Source organism: Eriocheir sinensis, chromosome 36 (genome assembly GCF_024679095.1).
Source record: "Eriocheir sinensis breed Jianghai 21 chromosome 36, ASM2467909v1, whole genome shotgun sequence".
In the NCBI taxonomy this organism is placed as follows: domain Eukaryota; kingdom Metazoa; phylum Arthropoda; class Malacostraca; order Decapoda; family Varunidae; genus Eriocheir; species Eriocheir sinensis.
The window spans coordinates 1686534-1712236 of NC_066544.1; the positions used below are offsets into that span (position 1 = coordinate 1686534).

A 25703-nucleotide genomic window follows, 5' to 3' on the forward strand; every position below is an offset into this window, starting at 1 on the left:
TTCTTACAATCTAGTGATTTTAAAAGCCCCAGTATCTCCTCTCTATCCACTTTTACGTTTTCATTCTCTTGACACCTCTCTCGTCATTCCTCTTTTCAAATTCTGTCTCTTGGGTAAATACTTTCTGAAAGTTTTCATTTAATATTTCACAGATTTCCATTGTATCTTCATAGACTTGGTCACCCACTTTGATTGCATTTACAGCTTCTTTTTCCTCAGTTTCTTATTTGTATGTTTATAAAAAAGTTTTGGGTCCTTACATTTTTCTGTTATATTCCTTTCAAACTTTCTCCTTCTCTCCTTACTTCTGTGTAATCATTTCTAGCTTGTCTGTAGCTTTCCCTGTTTATGGTATTCCTTCTCCTTTTTAAGTTTCTCCATGCTTTATCTTTCTTCTTCTTTGCTTCCAGACATCTTATATTAAACCACTCTTTTTCCCTCTTTTCCTTATTGCATAGTAGGGTACCCACTTTACCACACCTTTATTATTAGTCGTAAGGAAACAATCATATTTTTGCTGTACTTTTCTCAGCTTTTTTCTTTTCTGACGAATTTATACATCCAAAAAAAGCTCTCAATTCATTATACTTAGCTTTATTGTAATTCCTTCTTTTCTCTTTATGGTTTTCTGATCCAATCTCTTCACATTCTTTGTCAATTTCTATTCATAATACTTCATGGTCACTTTTTCCCAGTGGGCACTCAAGTTGCACTTCACTCAACAAGTCTCTTACTTTAGTCAAAATTAAGTCCAATCTTGCTGGTTCATCCTCTCCTCTAAATCTTGTCTCTTCCTCTACCAATTGTGTCATGAGGTTTTCTGTGGCCAATTTTGATTCTTTAGCTCCCCATGTATTTCCTTCACCTTCTGCTTCAAACTTTTCCCATTTGATTCTAACAGTCCCCTGTTAGAATTACATTCTTCCTATTTCTAATAATATCCTCTAACACTTTGCTTGTACCTTCAAACAGGTTGTTATAAATTTCATTAGTCCAGCTTGCTGTGTGTGGGGGCACATATGGTACCATTACTGTCAGTTTCTCACCAATTTTCAACGGTAACTGAACACTTAAAATTTCCATATTATCTGGTCCTGTTCTCACTTTTTACCCTTTTAAATTCGTTTTGACCAATATCATCATCCCTTCACCACTATTCCCTATTCTGTCTTTTCTATATATGTAATAATAGCACTGCTCTATTCCCACCAATTCTGTTCCTTTTGTTAGTTTTGTTTCAGTGATGCACATTACATCTCTGTTCAGGTAGTCTTTTAATTCCAGCTTCTTTTTATATAAGTCTGTCGACATTAGTGTATGTTAACCAAAGCTTTTTCATTCCCTTCTCTTCCTTATTGTTTTTGATATTTAATTGTTCTCCTCTTCCCTCTTCTTGATCCACCACTTCATCACTGTCGTTTCACACTAAAAAAACTTCTCTTTCTGACTCTGTTCTTTCTTCATTCCTGTGCTTTGCTTCGTTCTCAATTTCCCTCGTCTTAACTCTTTCTTCTATGCTCATATTTTTCCTTATATACGTATGTGTCTTTATATTGTTTATGCCTTTTAGTTTTCCATTCCAACTTATAATCATCTCGGTTGCCGCTTGTGACTTTAACTTTAGCTTAATCAGTCTATTCTTCCCTTCCTCATATTTTCTTAGGCTTGTCACCTTGTCCACCTCCTCTGTCAGCCTTCCGGCATCTTCATCTAGGCTTGTCAGTATTTCTTTTACTTTAGTAATTTCATATCTCTCTGTGCCCTCACTGGGATTTTTTCCTCCATAACACCCATGTGTGTATGTGTATACCTAATTGTGACATACGGGAAAAGAGCTATGCTCGCGCTGTGTGTGTGTGTGTGTGTGTGTGTGTGTGTGTGTGTGTAGTGGAACCCTAATAAGCCTGAAGTGATTTGAGATGGCAGGAAACAAAACAGTTTCTGAAATTTTACTACAGAAACCAGGAACACCCACACTCAAGCTGATTTTTCTTCTCTTCTAGGGATTCTGGGATGTCCTCATGCCTCTCACCACCACTACCACCATCACTACCACCTCCACCACTACCTCCACCACCATCCTTGCACTTCATCACCAACAACAGTTATGCAACCCCTACCCCCACCCCCTCCAGAAACCCCAGGCTACACACAAGCATCAGTGCCCCTTCTGCAGGATATCAATGAGCCACCGAAACAACATGAGGAAGCACATTCGCACCCACACAGGGGAGAAACCTTACTACTGCAAACTTTGTAACTACCGTGCGCCGAGGAAGGATATGGCTGAGAAGCATGTGTTCCTCAAGCACCCAGGCCAAGATATAGGGGTGGTAGCAAGTGATTACGAGTACTCTATACAGCACTGAAAAGACCCGCTTCAGCCTGCTTTTTGTTTCCTTCAGGTGCAAGCTGGATACTGTTGTCATAGTTGTAGTAATAATGATATTATTGGTAAAAATTATGGTGGCAGTGGTAGTGATGGTGGTGGTGTGTCCTTCAAAACAATGCACCTCTGGGTGTGGAGTGTTCTGTACTAGCTTCAAATGGATCTTTGGCATATAATGCAGAAAACCAAGGCTGCATTGGTTCTTTATGATGGTTAAAGGAAAGGGGACATATAAAGGTGGGGATTTTTTTATGTGTATGTGATGGACAATGAAAAAGTAATCAAGACAAAGTGAAACTTACTACATATTGGTGGCCAGTTCTTAGATCATACAGCATCATGTTGACTGATATGTTTGAGGTTTCACTGTAATTGTGGAAGTGCCTGCCTTTTCTAGAGTTGCTGTTATTTATTTTATTAGAGAGGACAAACATTGATACATGTCTGAAAAGTTGAAAATATGAAGATAAGAAATGTAAAAGTTCATCAGATTTAAAATGTAACACCCATGTATTTTGGGTTTGCCTTGGAAAAGATCAATGTTTTAAGTGCTGTGGATTTCATAATGGTGAAACTTTAATTCCTATGTTGCCAGTAACTATGAAGAGATGAGACTCATGTTCTCCATCATCTCAAAATATAAATACATCTGTAAAAGTAGCCAAGAGACAACAGTTATATTTATTAGTGAACTAACATGAAATTTTCTAGCTACTACAATCGATGATCGATGACACTTTGCGAACGAGGAACAATGGCATAAAACTCAAATGTAGACCAGTAAATTCAGACTGCACCAAATTTTTCTTCACCAACGTTGTAGTGCGAGAATGGAATAAGCTCCCACCTTCAGTGGTCCAGTGTAACACAATTGACTCCTTTAAAAACAAGCTCAACCGTCACTTCCTTGAACTTAATATTAACTAGAGTTGAAATGCAATGTTTTGGAGCCATCTGATTAATGTAGAATCACTTAGGTTTAGGGACAGACCACCTAGTTTGGACCATGGGGTCTGTGTGGTCTGATTTTCTATGTAAATCTATGTAAATACTCATATTTGGAGAGTCTGTCAGCTAAAATTAGTGTTTTCTCTTCTTTTTGAGAATACTAGATATACCTGATGTTAGAATATAAATGCAACCTCACCTGATTTTCTTATACCATGTAACAGAATATTTTAGATTTATTTTTGTATAGAAGAACTTACACACACACACACACACACACACACACACACACACACATACACACACACACACGGCCTGGTAGCTCAGTGGACAGAGCGTCTGCCTCACAACCAGAAGGACTGGGGCTCGATTCACCGGTCGGGTGAAGATAAGTTGGGTTTATCTTTTTTCACGTGTAGCCCCTGTTCACTTAGCAGTGAGTAGGTACGCGACGTCAGGCAAGGAGTTGTGACCTCGTTGTCGCAGTGTGTTGTGTGTGAGTGGTCTCAGGCCTACCCAAAGATCGGTACTATGAGCTCTGTGCTCTTTCGTAGGGGAACGGCAGGCTGTCTCGAGAGAGACCCGCAGCAGACCAAGAGGTGGATTACACACACACACACACAAAAAAAAAAAAAAATTTAAATAAATAAATAAAAAAAAAAAAAAAAAAAAAAATGGAACTATGATTAGACCAAAATTGGAATATGCAGAAACTATGTGGTCTCCCCATAAGAAGAAACACATAAAAAAACTAGAAAGACTACAAAGGATGGCAACGAAAATGGTTCCAGAACTGGAGGGATTGACATATGAAGAAATGTTAAAGGAAATGGACCGACCAACACTGGAACAAAGAAGAGAAAGGGGAGACCTAATACAAATTTAAAAATTATTGATTAAAATGGAAGAAGCAGACAATGAGGAGTTACTACTAAGAGAAGGAAGAAACACCAGCTACACAAGAGGACACAGTAAAAAATTGAGGAAAGGAAGATGCTTGAGAGACATAAAGAAATATAGCTTCCCGCAGAGAAACATTGAGGTTTGGAACAGACTAAGTGAGGCTGTAGTATCGGCGAACAGTGTGCATAACTTTAAGGAAAAGCTGGACAAATACAGATATGGAGACGGGACCACACGAGTGTTGCCCCAGGCCCTGTAGAACTACAACTAGGTAAATACACACACACACACACACACACACAACAGAAACCATATTAAATAGGTCATGGAAACTAAACGCCTCTGAAGAATACAAGCAAATATATGTGAGGAGAAATATGTCAGAGGATGAAAGAATGAAAGCAAGAGAAATGATAAATGAAGTGAAAAACAAGAATGATGAAAGATCAGAAGAAGAAGAATTTTTTTTGGAGAATGAAGAATGAAAAACTGATGAAGTGGTGGATAGGAGGAGAAAAGAGAGAGTAAGGGTGTTGATAGAAGGAGGGGAAAGGGAAAAGGGAAGAAAGGTTTAAGGATTGCGTACACTAACGTAGATGATCTTGTATCAAAGAAAATTGAACTAACTGATTATTTAAGGGAGAGTGATCTGGATATTATATGTATATAGTTGAAACAAAGCTTGTAAAAGAACTGGAACTTGTGCTGGAGGGAAAGAACAAGTACAACATTTGGAGGAAAGATAGGAAAGAAGGAAAGGGAGGAGGAGTGATGATAATGACAAAACAAAACTTGAAAGTGACTGAAGTGAGATATGGAAACGACAGTGCGGAGGTGATGGCTGTGCAGGTACTGGTAAAAGGTGGAGAGAAGAATAACTTAATAACAGCCAATGTGCCCCCTAAAACCAAAAGTTGTAATGAAGTAAGATATAACACTATGCTGGAAGATATAATACGGGCACTGACAGACAAAAAAAATAGTGAAAAGATAATATTAACAGGAGATTTCAATTGCAAAGAGGTGAAATGGGAAGATTATGCAACAGAGGGTGACGAAAATACCTGGGGAAGTAAACTATTGAAGCTGGTAACAGATAACTTGATGATGCAGTGGGTGCAAGGAGAAACAAGGTTGAGAGGGGATGACGAACCATCAAGACTTGACCTAATTTTCACAAAAAACGTGGAGTTAGATGAAGGAGTCAGTCTTGAGAGCCCCTTAGGAAAGAGCGACCATGAACTATTGGAGATGAAAACTTTGGAAGGATGTGAATATTGAGAAGAGGCTTATAAGGAAAAAAGGAAAAACTACGAGGCTGATTACGTTGGGCTCAAGACTTTCTTCGGTGGGGTAAACTGGACTTATATGAAGAGAAGTACTAATATGCAAGAGAAATATTACTTTTTTTATGAATATTTACAACAGAGGAATGGAGATGTATGTTCCATACTACACAGTAAAAACTAAAGGAGAGAAAACATGGTTTGGATGGAGGTGTGAAACAGCAAAAAGAAATAGAAATAAGACATGGAGGAATTTAAAGGAAAGACCAACTAAAAATAACAGCGACAAATATAAAAAAGCAAGAAATGAATATGTGAAAATAAGGAGAGAGGAGGAAGCTAAATTTGAAAGAAGAATAGTTTTTTAAATGTAAAGAAGAATTGAAAATGTTTTATAAATTCGTAAACAGGAAGTTAAAAAGAAATGAAGGAGTGGAAAGGCTAAAAGAAAAATGTATTCTACGAAAAGGATGAAAAAATTGCAGAAATATTAAATAAAAATTTTCATAAAGTGTTTACGAAAGAATCAGACTTTGACTGGGGTCTCAAAAATTGCAATGAAGGGAAACTAAATCAAGTAAAGGTTGAGAAAGGGGAACTGATACAGCTGATGAAAACCTTACATGGAAGGAAAGCTATGGGACCGGATGGAATCTCAGGACAAGTGCTAAAAAAGTGTAGAAATGAATTATTGGAGCCACTTTATGAAATAATAACATGCTCTATAAATACAGGAAAAGTGCCCATAGAGTGGAAGAGAGCGAACATTGTGCCAAGTTATAAAAGTGGAGATAAAACTGAACCACTAAATTATAGACCAGTCTCTTTGACAAGTGTAATGTGCAAGATTTGTGAAAGTATATTAAAAAAACAATGGGTTGAACATTTAGAAAAGGAAAACATGATTAATAAGGGACAGTTTAGATTTAGAAAAGGGAAATCGTGTGTCACCAACTTACTATGTTTCTACTCAAGAGCAATAGACGTGGTGCAAGAGAGAGAAGGATGGGCTGATTGTGTACATCTCGATTTGGAAAAAGCTTTTGACAAGGTTCCGCACAAAAAGTAAATCTGGAAACTACAGCAGTGGGGAGGAATAGGCGGAAAGGTTATCAAGTGGATGAAGGATTACTTAAGGGGTCTGACTAGGCCATAGTGAAGGAGTACTCTAGTTGTCATGAGACGTGCATGGTTTGATGTCAGTATCATACTGATTATTCAAAGGCAAATATCAAGATGATATCTCAAGACTTTTATTTTTAATAAATTTAAAACCATTTTTTTTCGTATCATCAGTACCATCGGTAAAATGAGATGAGATCCTGTGTTTTTCACCCAAATTCAATTTTCTTTAAATAGGATTGTAGAATGGACTTTCCTTTACATTGTCTTGCCACAGAATCCATGGATTCGAATAAGCATAATACTTACGAATTTTCAAACCAACGTACTCATTTTCCAAGTTTTTTTTTTTTTGTTTTTTTTTTTTTTGTTTCCCCCTTCGTGTGACTAACCTCTAAAACCTAGATGGAAAATCTGGCAAGACAATAAAGTTCTTTTAATGGTCTTTCCAAAACTGTAAACAGATCTAAAATCGGTTGAAAACTTTCCAATCTCAGGAATTTTGAAGTTAGGAAAATGACTTTTTGAGTTATGGGCATTTAAAGTTTTTACTTACTTTGCCACCCTTTCATCTTTTTCTAGGCGTTTCTTTTGGCCAACAAATATCATCATATCATTATTGATTGTATTTTACAGCAGTTTGGATGACAGCATTTGATTTTCGTACCTACTGGTCCCCTCCCCTTGATGAGGATACTATATAATCTGGCGTCCACCTCAATCACAAGACCAATACCTCAAGTCATCCAGGAGCCGTCATAGCTTATATCGATGTCCATCAGGCCATTATCCCTCTGCCCAAGCCTGGCATAATGTTCTCTTACGGCTTTCTGGACTTCCTTGATGGTAGTGTTGTAGAATTCTTGCATTTTCTCAGAGAGATACTGTGCATGGGACTCGTACCCCTTAGAATGTAGGCCTGGCAGTCTCATTGAAGCTGCCAATGCAGAGAAGACATTGTAGCCTTGGTTACTGACAATGGTGTGCAGTACTAGGGCCAGGCGTATGAAAAAAAAAAAAAAAAATAGGGAAAAGTAATATTTACTAAGAAAACGGGATATTCATATGACACGCGGTCCTTCAAATAAGCACGTGGGACGCAATTTAAAGGGCTTAAAACTGATCACCAAGGAAACATAAGTGTCCCAAGACACTCTACACTTTTATCTTATACCAAAATAAAAAAAATAAAACATTTTTCGAGGGTATACTGACCTAGTCAGACCCCTTAACAGGAAGAGAAATGAGGACGGTGATTAGGGAAGAGAAATCAAATTGAAGGAGAGTAGAAAGTGGAGTTCCTCAAGGCTCAATTCTGGCACCAATAATATTCATAATATATATAAATAATATGCCGAAGTGTATAAAAAGCTATATGAACCTTTTTGCAGATGATGCAAAGTTAATAAGAAAAGTGAGGACGGAGGAAGACTGTGAAGAACTGCAAAAAGACCTGGATAGAGTGTATAGATGGAGCCAGTTGTGGGAGATGGAATTTATTGCAAATAAATGCCATGTTATGGAAATGGGAAAAAGTAAAAAAAGACAGAGGAAAACATATAGGATGGGAGAAGAAAACCTAAAGAGACCGACCAAGGTGAAAAATGTGAAAAAATTTCAAATATGGGAAACTTCGTCACTGATCCCCCTTAGGGCATAGAGATTACATAGGCATAGGCATTACAGGGAGAGTTTTTACCGACCGAGTTTAAATGGTCGTTTAAATTGCCATTTAAAGGTCATGTGTGGCAGAAGATACCTTTAGAAAAAAATTTGTAAGAAAAACACTAGTATTTAGACACGAATAGTTTTCTCTCTGGTGGTGTCTGATACTTTCTCCTGTGCACGCGGGACAATACTGTCCCGTAGCCCTCACCAAAATTCATCAGTGCGTGTCCTTGTCATGCAGAGGATAGACGTTGGTGTGTACGCTCTTCCGCCACACTGCCTTTTTTTTTGCTGATGATGCTGGCTTCATCCAGTTCAAATGCCAAGAAGAAAGGCTGCCATTGTCAAGAGGATTGCCTGCTTGAGGGAGGCACGCCATGCTTGAGCACAAAATGAAAAGAGACAGACAGGCGTTCCGCATGGAGCAGCGAGGCCTGACTCTCCACCACCCACCGCTACTGCCTCACTCACCACCACCTCTCCCTCGCTCCCTGCTGCCACGACTGCTGTTCCTGATGCTTCTGCATCAACACCATCATTATCACGGCCTTCTACTTCAGTTTCAAGAGAGAAGAGCCCATCTCACCATACAACAACAACAACAACAAAAAAAAAAGTCAAAACAAAACCAAGACAAGGAAAGACAGAACTTCTGACAGATCATCACAACCAAGAAAGAAGATTAAAACAGAAAAGGTAGGAAGCAAATCCTACCAGCCAGGTAGTTAGTAACACCAAGCGATGCAAACAAAACCTGGCAACAATGAGGGAGGCGGTGGCTCCCTGACACCCTCACCTTTGAGTGAATAATACTTCAACAAGAAGGGGATCAGGTGCCATGTTCATGACTCAAGATCACCTAAAAAGCAAGACAACAACATTACAATACCTGGTACTAACAATATCTGGCACAGTGTGGCCATTCATGGATGAGGAACATCAATATGTACTTACGAAACTTTAAAGTCTCGTAACTCAAAACTAACTTTTTTACAATAAATTGGTAAATAACTCCTACATTTATTATTCGATTTTAATGAATAAAGTACTGGTGGAAAGAGCATTAAAATGACTTTTTTTTCTTTTGTCTCAGAATTTTAAAAATTTGCTTTGGAACTTTTATATTTTTGGAAATATAATTAAACAGGGGAAAATGGAATATCTTTTTTTGCTCATAAACTAAAGAGAAAATAAAAATTCTGCCACAACAGCTTTCTTACCTATGATGTAAACTACTGTCAGACAATTTCACAAGTAATTATAAAGGAAAACCTAGTCAGTATTCATCAATATTTTATATTTTTATATTTTGGCATTTTGATTAAAAAAAATGAAATATGGACCAAATTTGCTCAAACGTTCACTAAGATTCACTTATGCAAAACAAATCATCAAAAAATCCAATCTGCAATTTGGGTGATAAGGAAAGAAGACAGGATTTTACTCAGTCGGTCTCCTAAAAGGTAGTACATGAAAAAAAAATTGGGAGTAACGATGCAAGACACACTATCCTCGGAAAAGTACGTAAACAAGCTATTTGGAAAAACCTACAGGATGATGTAAAATATAAGGGTATCATTCCATTTTATGGAGAAAGAAATGAAGAAAATAATAACAACACTGATAAGACCAAAACTAGAATATGCTGCAATTGCTTGGTCGCCTCACAAAAAGGATATCAGAAAGTTGGAAAGGATACAGAGATTTGCATCTAAAATGGTCCCAAAACTCTTGAATATGACGTATGAAGACAGATTGAAGGAGATGGACTTGACGACACTGGAACAAAGAAGGGAGAGAGATCTGATCACGCTGTATAGGTTGGTAAATAAGTTTGATGAGGTGGATAGAGATGATCTCTTCTCAACTGTGAGAACGCAGGGGCTGAGAGGACATGCAAAGAAACTTAATAAAGGAATCTGTTTGAGTGACTTGAAAAAGTATTGTTTTCCATACTGAAGTGTTAACACATGGAACAGCTTGCAGGAATAGGTGGTGGAGGTGAGCAGTGTCCAACAAATGAAGGAAAGGGTGGATGAATGTAGATATGAAGACGGGACTATTAGAGCTTAGCTCGGGCCCGGTAGACTACAAATAGGTAAACACACACACACACACGTGTGTGTGTGAGTGGTCTCAGTCCTACCCAAAGATCGGTACTATGAGCTCTGTGCTCTTCCGTAGGGGAACAGCTGGCTGTCTCGAGAGACCCACAGCAGACCAAGAGGTGAATTACACACACACACATACACACACACACACACCTATATGTACTCATTGAAGTCAACAATAAACAAGGTCATCCCAAGGTAAAATACTTTAATAACTACTACTTAATCACCATCATCATTGTCGTTTAACGTCCATGTTTTCCCATTTAAAAGTGGGTTGGACGGGTGATGACTGTTCTCCACATCTCCCGATCTTGTGCCATATCTCCTCTATCCCCAAGATATTCATATCTTCCAACACACCTCCTCCACCTCCCTCTGCACCCCCTCCATCACTCTTTTCATATGTCCAAACCATCTTAGTTTTCTCTTCCTCAACTCAACGAAAAGGTTCTCAATCCCACACATCTCGGCTACTTTATTGCTAGACTTCCTGTCCTGCCACCTCACTCCTGCCATGTGTCTCATCATCCTGAGATCACAGCTGCGTAAAATGTCCATCGGTCTGCTCGTCAGTGTCCATGTTTCTGCCCCATACAAGAGAGCAGATCTCACACAGGCTTTGTATACACTTCCTCTGCACACTCAGCGCCCTGCCCTCACTCAAGAGGTCAAGCCACTCTCCTCTCCTGAGAAGTGGAAGTGAGATCCACGCTGCGGCTGCGATCGTACACAGCCTTGCTTGCGTGTTTCCTGTGATTTCCCTACGTGTGTTTTGAGTGTGTTGTGTGTTTTTGCCTGTGATTTGGCTGTGTTTCCGAGTGTTTCTGCGTGGGTTTCAGAGTGTTTTGAGTGTGTTGTTGTGTTTACCGTGTTTTTGCGAGTGACTTGGGGGTGTTGAATCTTGTGCTTATGCTTGAGTTTCTGAGTGTTTCTCGTGTGTTTCGAGTGTGTTGTTGTGTTGCCGAGTGTTTCCGGGTGTGATTTGGGTGTGTTGGGTGTTTTTGAGTGTATTTCTCATGTGTTTCTCGTGTGTTTCTCGAGTGTTTCTCATGTTGTCTCCAAGTGTTTTTGTGTTGTGCTTGCCGACACCTCACCCTTTGAATTCCCCTGAGGATTCAATCTGCTCCTCCTCACTACACTCTCTTTAAATCCCCTAGAGGATTAACCCTTCCTACCCCCCCTTTCCCTCACCTCACCTCCACATATTGACCTAAGCCCCCCCTCGCTCACCTCACCTTACATCCTTTTTACCCACCCCTTCACTCACCTCACCTCACCTCTTTCCTAACCCTCCTCTCACTCACCTCCTCTCTTTCCCCCTCTTTACTCACCTCACCTTCCTTCCTACTCCTCCTCTCACTCACCTTACCTCCTTTCCTAAACCCCCTCTCACTCACCTTACCTCCTTTCCTAAACCCCCTCTCACTCACCTTACCTCCTTTCCTAAACCCCCTCTCACTCACCTCCTTTCCTAAACCCCCTCTCACTCACCTCACCTCCTTTCCTAATCCCCTTCACTCTGTGTTTTTATCTCTTTCATTTCAGGCAATCATTAATCACTTTCAGCTAAGATGGCGCCTAAGAAGTGCAGTACTTGTAACGGTAGCTTCTCAGCTCACTTTTTTACAGGGCGTTCTGTTGTCTGTCGACTGTGTCTCTCCAGGCAGCATCTCGAGACAAGACTGCAGGAGCAAGAAGAAAAGATGGAAGCAGGTCAGAATAAAATAATAGAGCCTTCTCACACTGTTGCCTCCTTGCAGGAATTCATCCAGGCTAACGTTGCTGTGGTGCCAAACCCTTCTCCAACTGCCCCCTTGCCATCAGCGGTACCGTCGACACCAGCGGACAACACCACGCAGCGGGAGGGTGGTAGTGGCACTGCCCATGATGGCTTCACCGTCGTGAATGGAGGAGCCAAACCAGCCAGACAAGCAATTTATCTTGTTCATTGCTTCAACAGGTTTGCCAGTCTGGAGGAGGATGACGAGCAGGAGAGCACCTTCCTGGTGGGTGACTCCATGATTCGCCAGCAGGTCGTCGAGTTCTGCGGCAGAGTTCCTCGTCGAAGACGGAACTATTGCTATCCTGGTGCTGGGATCAACGATGTAACTGCTGTTCTTGAGAAGATCTCCCCCAGGCTACTAATGATTCACAGTTTGTTTTTCACACAGGTACAAACGATGTCACCACGACCCGGTCTGAGGAACTCCTGGACAAGTACCATAGGTTCATCCAGCAGTATAAGTCTAAATCCCCTAACATTTTGATTTCAGGAGTTCTACCACAGACGTGGGCAGAGAGCGACTTCTTCAGCAAGGCCTTCAGCCTCAACAACCGCTTACAGACTCTTTGCAGAGAGCTTGACATTGAGTTCTTCAACGCCTGAGACAATTTCTACGGACAAACCCCCATTTCCTTAAACTTCTAAAATTTCGTTTCGTAGGTCAACACACCACTGTGGTGTGCTAGCACCCGAAAGTTATGTTTCGATTTCTTAAACACTCGCAAACCCAGTAGTGTGTTGTTAGCTAGACAACCACACTCGTGACCTAGCATACCACAGAACTGCGGACGATTCGCAAAGGTTGGTAGCTCCCGCCCTAGTAGGTTGGCTGGCCTGTGTATCAGCATTCTTTGAAAATGGCTACAAGAGACAAGACCTCTCCACTTTCTTATTCACAGAAACTGTTTCTAGTGAATCAAATAAGAGACAACCCGGTCGTCCACAGGAAGCCATCAGACTACAGTGCTGTTTTGGCACGCAAAACAGCCACTCCAGCCCCCCCTACCCCACAACACAAGCCTGGGGACCTGTGGGGAACCGTGGTTATGGGGGGGAGGCAAAATCACCGAAAAATGGACTTCCAAAATTTCCCTAAAGAAATCCTTAAAAAACTTCTACGATCTTTTTCCCTAGGAGGTTATGATGTGGGGGGCTGTCGAAAATTATGCAGCGCGGGATGGATTTGGGCGGCGGTGGTGGGGGGGTGACACACCCGACACTCATCAACAGACCAGCTGCTAGGTTATGTTATAATAGATTACAAGAGTCCCCAGGGTTGTGTTGGGGGGTAGGGGGGCTGGAGTGGCAGAAGGGGAGGCGGACTTCTTGTAAAGAATTACCTCGTAGAATAACAGTTATAACACCCTTGCTGGCGGCTTGTGTGTGGCGAGACACTGCCTTATATCCCAGCTGGGCAGTGGTGTTGACAGGCAACCTAAGTCATACAAGCCCTAGCTGCTGCTTGCAAGCTGCTGAGAGCAGGGGGTTGCGTGAGTTTGAAGCTTTTGGTAAAGGGGTCGCAAGTGCTAAATAATTGGGAATCACTACTCTATATAATGAGGTAGGGGTAGGAATGTGTACCTGCGTGGGGCGAGAAGCTGAAATACTGTCAGTCTTTCAGTGGTTTCAGTATTTAACCGTGCAACAACACTCATGTATAACCATTTATTCGAACATTCCCTCTATGATGCTTCGTATTTTCACTATATTACATATACTTATATATCATATGTACCGTTATAACTAAGAATTTCTCAACTTCTTGTCCAACTCAGATGTTTGTTTTGATTGTGGCACCCTCAATACACGCGCGACCACGGGTTGTTTTAAAATCTTGTACTTGTTGTGATTACAGAGTTACTGATAGAAAAAGAGAAGTGAAATAATAACAGAAGTAGAATAATAGCATATTTATTGATTATTCATGTGTTTTAATATAATGAATACATTTCTTACATTTCATTTCTCTTTCGGGTGGGTATGGTCGCCCCATGTTGTGTGGTAGGTCAACACACGAATGTTCCAATAATGTGGGATCCTAGCCATACACAGAACGGTGCCAGATGCGTTTATGAAATCCATTTGTGTGTGTCTAGCTAACTAACAATGTGGTATCCTAGGTTTACACTGTTTAAGAAAACGGCCAAAAGTGAGCTCTTCCACAGGGACAGAATACACCTGTCCCCAATTGGGGCAGCCAGATTCGGAAGGCTCCTAAACGACGCAGTACGTGACACTCGATTAAAAAAAGACTCAGCCACGTTCCTCCACCCCGACCGTGTAAATAGACACCATGCATCGCAACAAACTCGTAACCGTGATCCCGCAAGTACCACCACCTCTATTACCAAGCCTCTTGATAACTTAAAAATCCTTAGTTTCAATGCGCGTAGCCTAAGAAACAAGTTTGATGAACTGAAATGTCTTGCTCTAACAGAAAATTTTGACATAATTGTTATAACCGAAACATTTATCAGCACCACAAATATTGATTTAAGTTCCGAATACAACATAGATGGCTACAGACTCTTCAACAAAGATGGTGTAAACTGTTAAGGCGGTGGCATCGCCCTTTTTGTCAAAATCTATTTGCAACCCACTGACAAAACACCAAGAGACAGTAACGTTGAACATTTGTGCGTGCGAGTAAACATTGCAAAAGTCAATTTAAATATATCTGTCACCTACAGGCCTCCCGGGCAATCACTGGATGACGATCTTGAAATGTACAGTGTTTTAAGGCAGTCACTTAATAACAATGACTCACTGATATTAGGAGACTTTAACCTCCCCCATTTCGACTGGGCAACACTGTCAGGTACAGAAGGCGAGTCACATAGAATGATCGAATTTTTAGAAAAAAACTATCCAAGCCAAATGGTTTCTGAACCAACTCGACAAAATAACATACTCGACCTTGTTATAACGACCCAAGATAACCTAGTCAGTAATGTCACAGTAGGAGAACACCTCGGTTCTTGCGATCATAAATTAGTGCGCATCGACATTAGAGCTCAAACATCAGTGACTGAAAATAAAATAAAGGTGCCCGATTTCAAAAGAGCTAACTTCGAAGAAATCCAACAAAAACTAACAGAAATACAACTCTCAGATGATGGCAATGTAGAGAAAGCCTGGCTAAGCTTTAAAAATCATTTACTCACTCAGCAGAACACATTCGTCCCCTTGTGCGAGAAGCGAATTAACACTAATAAAAGCCCACCTTGGTTTCATAGCGAAATTAAACACTCAGTCAAGGAGAGAAAACCGTTTTACAGGTTAAAGAAAGAATAAAGCACGCCCGAAAACATTAGACTTTATCATGATGCCAGGTGACGAGTAAAAAGATTAGTATGTCAGGCAAAGCGTAGATATGAAGAAAATAATGCAGCCAACTGTAAAAATAATCCGAAATCATTTTTCAGTTACATAAACAACAGAAAGGCGATCAGAAGTGGAATTGGACCTTTAACAAATAGCGACTGTGCACTAGTGTCTGACAGCCAACACATTGCAAGCCTCTTAAACAATTACTTTTCCTCGGTGTTTAACCCCTTCGCGTTGGATGTTCAAAAAGCCCGCCTGGCTGATATACGGCGTGCTCGGCCGCGCGCGCTTGTCGCCTTGTATCCCGTATTTGCAAAGCAGCATACACGACAAGTCAACATATACCTGCTATGTATAATATAAATTGCATCAACGCAAAATAAAGAAAGGGGAGAAAGGGGCAAGGGGGAAAGAAATAGAGAAAGCAGATGATTGTGTAGAGGAGGAAGAATGTCAAGAAATTATCAGCAAATACAACTCTGTTATCATCAGTCAGAGAGCTGCCAGATACTCCTTTGTCATCACAGACAATGTATGTGTGTACGTGTGTGTGTGTGTGTGTGTGTGTGTGTGTGTGTGTGTGAGAGAGAGAGAGAGAGAGAGAGAGAGAGAGAGAGAGAGAGAGAGAGAGAGAGAGAGAGAGAGAGAGAGACAAGGAGTGGTGGTGTTGGCACCTTGGTGTCTGAGAGAGAGAGAGAGAGAGAGAGAGAGAGAGAGAGAGAGAGAGAGAGAGAGAGAGAGAGAGAGAGAGAGAGAGAGAGAGAGAGAGAGAGAGAGAGAGAGAGAGAGAGAGAGAGAGAGAGAGAGAGAGAGAGAGAGAGTGCACACTGTAGCTCATTTTTTGTGATTGGTGGGAACAAGGATGGTGGGAGGAGCAAGAGGATTTCAAGGACAGCATACGGCGTCTTTACTTAGTAACCAACACAAAGTACGGGACACCTCAATAGAAGAAGAAACAGAATAGAAATATGACGCCTACGTAGGCGTCATCGTATATGCTACTGGGGCGTCATGACGCCTACGTAGGCGTCATTGTATTGAAAGGGTTAATACTAACAGTCTTCCTCCAACTACCACCAACACCAGTACTAATGTAAATCTCGAGCATGCATTGCCTAATTTTGAAATAACAACCGATGAAGTCCTTAAAGCTCTCCATTCACTTGAAACAAATAAAAGTCCCGGACCCGACAAAGTATATCCTATACTGCTTAAAGAAACAAAGAGCAAAATACTCTCCTCCCTCACAACCGTATTCAATATGTCCTTGCGACAAGGCATTGTCCCTTTGGATTGGAAAAAGGCTAACGTGACACCGATTTTTAAGAAAGGAGACAAAAAAATACCAGGTAACTACTGACCCATTAGTCTAACTTCAATTGTAGGTAAGCTACTTGAGAGCATAATTAGAGACAAAATTGTGAGTTACTCGAAAGCCACTCATTAATTGGGGATTCACAAAATGGCTTCCGTAACAAAAGATCCTGCCTATCAAACCTATTGACCTTTTATAACGGCCTCTTCTCAGTTTATGACGTAACCAAATCATTGGACGTAGTCTATCTTGATTTTCAGAAAGCGTTTGATAAAGTCCCACATCATAAATTACTTTATAAATTAAAAAAAATAGGTATTGATGGTCAAGTAAACGAATGGATCGCGAATTGGTTGAGCAACAGACAACAAAGAGTGGTGATTGACGGATTTAACTCAGAGTGGGCGCCGGTCGCTAGTGGCGTCCCTCAGGGCTCGGTTCTTGGCCCAGTGCTCTTCATTATTTACATCAACGATGTGGATGTTGGACTCAATAATCGCATTAGTAAATTTGCAGACGACACAAAGATTGGTAACTCGGTTCTCACTGACGAAGACAGGCAAAGCCTCCAAGCGGATTTGCATAAAATTTCAGCTTGGTCGGATAGATGGGAGATGCCCTTTAACGTACACAAGTGCCAGGTCCTTCAAGTTGGAACAAGAAATAAGAAGTTCGATTATGAAATGGGCGGCGTTAAACTCACAAGCATTCAATGCGTTAAGGACCTGGGGGTCAAAATCGCGTCAAACCTCAAATTCTCACATCAATGCATCGATGCAGCAAATAAAGCGAACAGAATGTTGGGCTTCATTAAAAGAAACTTTTTATTCAAGAATAAAGATGTAATACTTCCGCTCTACAACAGTTTAGTCAGACCCCACTTGGAATATGCGGTACAGTTTTGGTCTCCCCACCATGCAAAGGACATTGCTAAATTAGAAGGTGTTCAGCGTCGGGCAACAAAAATGATCCCTTCTTTGCGCAACAAATCCTACGAAGAAAGGCTTTCCACCCTTAACATGTTCTCACTTGAGAAACGTCGTCTCCGAGGAAAACTGATCGAATGTTTTAAAATACTTAATGGTTTCACGAATGTAGACAGAACAAAATTGTTTATGATCGCTGACACTTTGCGAACAAGGAACAATGGCATAAAACTCAAATGTAGATAAGTAGATTTAGACTGCACCAAATTTTTCTTCACCAACGTTGTAGTGCGAGAATGGAATAAGCTCCCACCTTCAGTGGTCCAGTGTAACACGATTGACTCCTTTAAAAACAAGCTCAACCGTCACCACCCTCATCTTCCCCCACACACCTTGAACACACAAAGTTTCGCACCCTTCGCAAATTTCTAAGCCCTGAGCATCGCCGATGACACCACTTGTTGCACTCTGTACACAATATAGAGTTTGCTCCCACTCCCATCCCTCAACATCCACAGGGCCACCTTCCCATCTGAATCCTTTCTCTTGCTTTACTTCCAGTCACCATCAATTTAAACTACTACTCACTACGTACTTAAATGCTTCATAAAAAAAAATAAGAGATTGAGATGGGTAAGAATATCCATATCCATGAATGCCTGGTATTTTCACTAATTGGGAAAAGAATGAGGAGGGGGCAGAGGACAAGGAAAAAAACTGAATGGGAAATATATGGAAAAAGAAGATGGAGAAAAGATGTAGTGCGGCGACTATGCCTGATGAACGAGCCTCCCATAACCCACTTAGCCAGTGGGGTACCTCTTTGGCCGACTCGTTAAGGAGTGGCTCTCCCGTCACGCTGGTCACGGGTTCAATCCCAGGCATATGGGGAATACCCTCACCTGGTCTTGATTAATTTCTCGTGTGTTTCAATACACGCAGAGGATGTGTAGGAAAATAGAGAAAATAGAAAATAAAACTTCCGGGGCATGACAGTGGTGGCATAGTGGTGGGCATCCTCTCCTGCAGTTCTGTTGAGTTTCCCCAAAGGGGTAACAGGTAGGATGGCCCATGCTCCAAGGGTAATAGAAAATGGGAAGTGTTGGAGGTATGTCTCTACGGGGACACTGTGAAATGTGCACCAAAATGGGTCACAGTCTAAAGGTCTCAACACACAGAAATTAATCTACATAGAGGGGAAAGTCGTGTAGTGCGGCGACTATGCCTGATGATTGAGCCTCCCATAACCCACTCAGCCAGGGGGGTACCTCTTTGGCCGACTCGGTAAGGAGTGGCTCTCCCGTCACGCTGGTCGCGGGTTCAATCCCAGGCAGCCGGGGAATACCCTCACCTTGTCTTGGTTAATCTCTCGTGTGTTTCGATACACGTAGAAGATGTGTAGGAAAATAGAGAAAATAGAAAATAAAACTTCCGGGGCATGACAAAGATACTGATAGTTATAGCATGACCTGAAAGTTGTTTACCTACTTACTGTCTGTATAACTGTGTAGCTGAGAGAAAGGAAAGGCAAATTACAGCATGACATAAATCCATTGGAATCACATGGCTACAATCTCAAATTTTAAAATGAGAAAACTATTGCTAAGGATAGGGTTGATCAAAGAGCACTGAAACTTTGGAAAATACTTAGAAATAAATCCTACAGCAGCGTATGTCATACAAGAATCTACATACGTAACATATCATCAAAATTTGGCGTAGTTTTGTGATTAAGTAGGATTAGAATGCACCCCACCCCAACTTGACCCTATGATATGCATCAGTGAGTAAGATATTTTGTTTTTTGTAATAAGGTTTTATAACACTAGTTATTGTTTTATACCTTATCCACTGACCTTATTATATAGCTATATAGTCAGCTTAGTCACCTGGAAATCATTGGTGAGAGAGGTGCATCACCTGTTGCAGCATTGATCCCACAGATACACAGTTCTAGCATATTTTACAAACATGACTAGGACTTCCAAATTATGCAAATCATCAACTGACTCGTTGATGCAAGAACTCAGAATGTTGCTCCAGTGGAATAGCATCTGAGAAAATGAGCCCAGAACTTATATGGGAACAATGCACTTCACCTGCTCACCACGGTAATATTTGGCACTCCACATCCCACATCCAGCCACAATTAATTCCACCTTCAGCACTACCACCTGCTACCACCACACCTTCTTCTGGCAGCTACAGCAAAACACCAGGCCAGTGCAATACAAGTTATCTTGCTCAAAAGGACAACAACCGAGGGAAAGGGCCCTGACAGTAATAATTAATGCACCATGCAACCCAATGGGCAGAGTACATGGAATTCAGTTTTTTTTCCAGTGAAAACCCGGGTTTTCACATGGAAAAGACCCGAACTCTATGTGCTGTGCCCACTTCTTACCTGGATTTCTTACCTGGATGGGGACACGCCCCAACCAAAAACTGTGCGTTGATCCAACCAAAACTGCAGCGGACGATTTTCATGAAGATGGTCAGATGGTTGGCTAATATGACATCGTGAGATGGCATGAACAATTACTATTTTCAAGACAAAGTCAACAACAATCCATAAAAACACCCAAAAGAACAACCAAACCACTAGAACAAATTAATCAAACTCGTATAATCAGATCAAGATGCTTGTCCAGCTGGCGTTTCAAGGAATTCACCGAGGTAATACTTTCTAAGAAGTCCGCCTCCCCCTCCACCACTCCAGCCCCCCCTACCCCCCAAGACAAGCCTGGGGAACTGTGGGGAACTGGGGTTTGAGGGGGAAGCCAAAATCACTGAAAAATGGGCTTCCAAAATTTCCCTAGAAAAATCCCTAAATGAAGGAAAATTCCCTAATCTCGAAAGCAAGGAAAGTCCTAACTTTATAACCTAACAGCCCCCCTCGCCCCCCTGCTAACCAAGGGGGGCTGCGCCCCCCTCCGGACCCCCCCACATGTATGATGTGCCGGAAAAATCTTTTTTTTTTTTTCTTTTGGTGGAGAGCATACTTAAACTACTCCAACCGAACTTTACGACCTGCTAACGAGGGGGCTTCGCCCCTCTCGACCCCCTCCTAACCAAGGGGGGCTGCACCCCTCCTGGACCCCCCCACATGTAGGGAATTTTCCTTAATTTAGGGATTTTTTCTAGGGAAATTTTGGAAGCCCATTTTTTAAGTGATTTTGGCTTCCCCCCCCAAACCCCGGTTCCCCACAGTTCCCCAGGCTTGTCTTGGGGGGGCTGGAGTGGCGGAGGGGGAGGCGGACTACTTAGAAAGTATTACCTTCACCGAAATGACAGAAACAACAGAATCCGGCAAGCTGTTCCCAATGTTACTTACTCTCAATGAGAAGAAGCGGGCTCTCACGTCAGTGTTACTGCGAGAAACATAAAGCGTTATAGGAGTGACCTCTAGTGTCCCTCTTGTGATTTCTCAATAGAAGATGATCAAGATCGGGGCAAAGTCCTTTTAAAACTTTAAACACCATAATAAGATCAGCTCTAATCAGTCTGCCTTTGATTGAGAAGACTCAATTGTGCGAGACGATCCCTTTAGGGTACGTACGTCACAGAACCCAATGATTTTCTTAGTCCACCTTCTCTGAACAGCTTCTAAATGTCTGACATCACCCAAATATCCAGTAAACCACACCACAGAAGCGTAGTTGAGGATTGCCACACCTACGTGGCCTTCGCTGACCGGTTGACAGGTTGGCTCGAGGTGGCCCATTTCCCCAACGGTGCCAGCTCCTACAAGATCCAGACGCAGCTTAGAAAGTACTTTACTCACTACGGAGCTCCTGAACACATGTTTATGGACGGAGGAACCAACCTGACAAGCGTGGGGATGGACACCTTCTACAGGAACTGGGGGGTCTCGGTGCGCCTGTCGTCTGCCATTCCTCAGTCTAATGGCAGGGCTGAGGCGGCAGTCAAGACAGCCAAGAGGATCATCAGGGACGAATCCACGCTTATTCGGACATTGGCTCATTTGGACCTTTAACTGGCTCATTCGGACCGGATTCGGACCTTTGTTGTGGCTGATTCGTACCCTTGTTGTGGCTGATTCGTACCCTTGTTGTGGCTGATTCGGACCCTCGTTGTGGCTGCTTCGCAGTGCATGAGGAAACTTTTCTCTGGTATAGATAATCAGTTGCCAGGCTGACCACACACCAAGATGAGCGACGTGCGGTGCACAGAGTGCAGAAAAACTGCGACAGGGCACCACCAGGCCATCGACAGTCGGTCAGTCATACCTGGTTGCAAAGTGAAGTTTGGAAAATAGAGAATTGGTCTGTATTCGGACGCAGTGTTGTAGTGACACGACTTGCCTGATGGGCGAGCCTCCCATAACCCACTTAGCCAGTGGGGTACCTCTTTGGCCCGAATTAAGGAGTGGCTCTCCCGTTACGCTGGTCGCGGGTTCGATCCCCGGCGCCGGCAAATCTTTCCTTGTCTGGATTAATTTCTCGTGTGTATCGTTACACGCAGTGGCCGTGTGGGAGTGTTGTAAAGAGAAAAATTCTGACATTCCAGTGTGAGGACAAATAATGATGTTGAAGGATGGCACCATAAGCTAAACAGAAGAGCAAAAAAGGGTAATCTTCCATTTTATCTCTTAATAACCCTTTTATACGCAGAGGCAAAAGACATCCCAGATTAATTAAAGCTGGTGAAAGAAGGAAAGCTAAAACGTTATCAACGTAAACACATAAAGCAGATCCAAGGACGCCTCGTGAAAATATGGGAGGACTATGCAGACAGGAAGATAACCACCAGCCAGTTGTTGCCCAAATGCTCAGTTATATATGCACCAATGTAAAACTGAAGCGGAAGGATGAGGATATGGCATTTACTTTTTATTATAGTTTTATAATTTCCTTTCAATGTAACCATGATTCACACACACTTGAGTCTTCTATTTTTAGAGTTTTCGCATTTTACTTTTTTTTCCTTGTTTTATAATTTTCTTTAAATGGATCGTATTGGCTATACAGGCAGCGCCACACGTGGCCACTCGATGAACTGTCAAAACCGTACTTTCCATAGAGTTCAAGTTATAGACTAAAGTACGTCTGAGGCTGGCTTCGGGATACACCGCCTTGATGCCGCCATCGCTCCAAGCCAACAGCTACATATATTTCACTCCTACCCGATTTCCTGACACTACAATTTGACATGAAGAAAAACTGAGATCAGCAATGTCTTCCTGAGGAAATTCTGCATTGGAATGGAATAAATTTGTAACTGTAAAGTAAGTAAAAATATACGAAACTGAGGGTTAAATGAAATGGTGTGAAAACACTGAAAGACGATGCTGGCCTCAGTTTTTCTTCATGTCAAATAGTACTTTAAGGCGGCTTTACACCTGGCAATTCTTGGCCGGTGTGGTGAGATATTTTGACCGATCTGAAAAGATCGTCAGCAGCCCGCCGTGATACGCGTATATCACAGGCTACGTGGGTTACTGACTGCCTATACTGAGACAGTGGTTGATCGTAAGGCTAATAACAATCTTCTGTCACCTTCTTACGGCACATTCCAACGGCTGGTGACCAAATTATGGTCATGTATAAGGGCGTAATGGTGGGTTGGCGATATCTGTTGATGTAGATACAAACTGTCTCTTATTTACTTTCCCAGAGCTCGTTGGCTGCTGGCTCCCTGCTGGCTGTTAGAGGAAGGTGTGCAGGTCTGACACAAGTGTGCTCAGTTTCAGTGGACGACCCGTATGGCTGTGAAACATAAATACAAAAGAGAGCGTGTGCTTGCGTTTGAAAAGCGCGGCGAAAGCAGGGCCAATAATGGCGTCCAAATCTTAGGTTGTCGGGACTCTCTCTAGCAAGGGACTCTAGTGGGGGTAATCCTCATCTGTCATGAAAATGTATTTTCCAGAATCTATGTAGTTATTCTTTTACTTTAATTTGAAATTTACGTGAGATGGTAATTTTGGGTCCCACTGAGTGAGTGCTTGCAAGTGAATTTACATGCAGTCTTCCTTGTGTTGCATATAGTGGTTAGTCAATCACCAAAAGTTCTCACTTTACTCAATTTTACATACCTGCTTTTCTGTATAGGTCACTGAAAATGGTGAGAGATAAGCAACAATTTTTTTTCAGCAATTTTTAAATATTAGGTGTAGTGGAAGTAATCCAAGGAGGATATTTGAGTCAGACAGAGTGCCCCAAAAACCTCTAAGCTTCACTGTAATTTTTTCATATACTGCAGTGATTTTTTGTACTGAAACTGTAGCAAGACGACTAAAATATATGTCATTCTACATATTATTATTATTATTATTATTATTATTATTATCATTATCATTATCATTATTATTATTATTATTATTATTATTATTATTATTATTATTATTATTATTGTAAGGATAAAAATGTTCTTAATCACACACATACTCCTTGATATCTTACATACAAGGGGCTCTTCCATAATTGTGAAATACCGGACTAAAAGTGTTTCCTTCACACTGGAAGAGAATGTCTATGTGACCAATAAAGTTGCATTAGATGTAACCTTTATTTTTATTTAGTGAGCATTCAATAATATTTTTTATTGAAAATGGAAGCCATGTTACAACAGGATGAATACATATTTGGCTGGTGACATCAAATGATATTGAGCTTTTGCTTTGTTGCTTTGGTGTTTAATTGTAAGTTCTGGAAACAAAAGGATTTTTCTTCAAATTATGTAAGAAGTTTCATAGTACATTTTGTATTATACATGTTTAGCATGAACTGCATTTCCTTTTAACAAGGTAAAAAAGAGTAGATTTAATTAAACATATAGTTGCCAATCCCTCTCCTAGGGCTTGGGTTGATTAAAGACACCATTGAGTAATACCCACATAAGTGGTGAGTCTGCATCATAAATAGAGGCTCAAAACATGTTTTCTTTCTCCCTTCAGGCAGACGGTGTACCCACAGCATCAAGCATGAACCTCCCACCAGCTCACCCTCTAGCCCAACACACCAATAAGACTTCCATAGGCAGCATCTCCTTTCCACAATTTATCCATGAAATGGCATCTCCAAGACATATCACAGGAGGAACTATTCCACCCTCAAACTTGTCAGGTGCATCAAGTAATTCTGTGTTTGCCTCATCTTTGAGTGGGAATACTGCAATCCAGACAACAAAAGAGGTAACTGATGGTCCACCTCAGGACTTCCTCTGCCCCATCCAGCAACTTGAAGGCCATGCAATGACAACAAATGATGGAAACTCACGACTTGTGTGTCCCTATTGTGGAAAAGTTAGCCGCTGCCTCAGTCACCTACAGACACACATTAGAGTGCACACAGGAGAACGACCGTATGTATGCTCTTACTGTAACTTCAGGACAACCCAGAAAGTGGCCTTAAAGGAGCACATTTATACTCATACTGGGGAGAAGCCTCATTCATGTCCATATTGTGACTTCAAGTGTGCTAAAAAGTGTAACCTGAACTCCCATATCAGACGACATCACAGCATGTTATCCTGGCACCTGTAAAGTTATGTTGTAACTTATATAATGTGTGAGCAATTGTTTTGATTTTTTTTTATAAATTTGTTTAGTGATGTCTTTGCCTGGGTGTGTTCCATTTTCCTGCCTCAGATCCTAGTTCAGGGAATGAGTCATGTAAATATAGGAACACAGTGGAACATCACCAATATAATGTCAATGATTTAATCAGGATGTACAAAAATGAAATGTAAGATATTAAAATTGAGGATTTTTTGACATAAAGCATGATAAATTCAGCACTTTTCATGCTTTTGTAATACTTTGTTCTAGAACAGCGACTTCGGGTGGACCGACCATCAGTATCCACCGGGAAGAAGCCTACCGGCGTAATAGGCCACGACGTAAAAAAGAAAAAAAAAAAGAAAAAAAACCAGATGAGTACCAACTGTAAACCTAAAACTCG

General features: G+C 41.4%; 2 long non-coding RNA genes across 2 annotated transcripts in view; one reads left to right on the forward strand and one right to left on the reverse strand.

Moving 5' to 3' along the window:
• Positions 1 to 21734, reverse strand: part of LOC127007612 (uncharacterized) — a 30854-nt gene extending 9120 nt beyond the window's left edge. The window contains exon 1 of the long non-coding RNA XR_007760305.1: positions 21608 to 21734. This is a non-coding gene — a long non-coding RNA (uncharacterized LOC127007612). The remainder of the gene's footprint in view (positions 1 to 21607) is intronic.
• Positions 21735 to 21932: 198 nt separating this feature from the next.
• On the forward strand, positions 21933 to 25505 carry LOC127007611 (uncharacterized). The gene is made up of 2 exons (XR_007760304.1): positions 21933 to 22020; positions 24698 to 25505. It is a non-coding gene; the product is annotated as an uncharacterized LOC127007611 (long non-coding RNA).
• Positions 25506 to 25703: the final 198 nt, after the last annotated feature.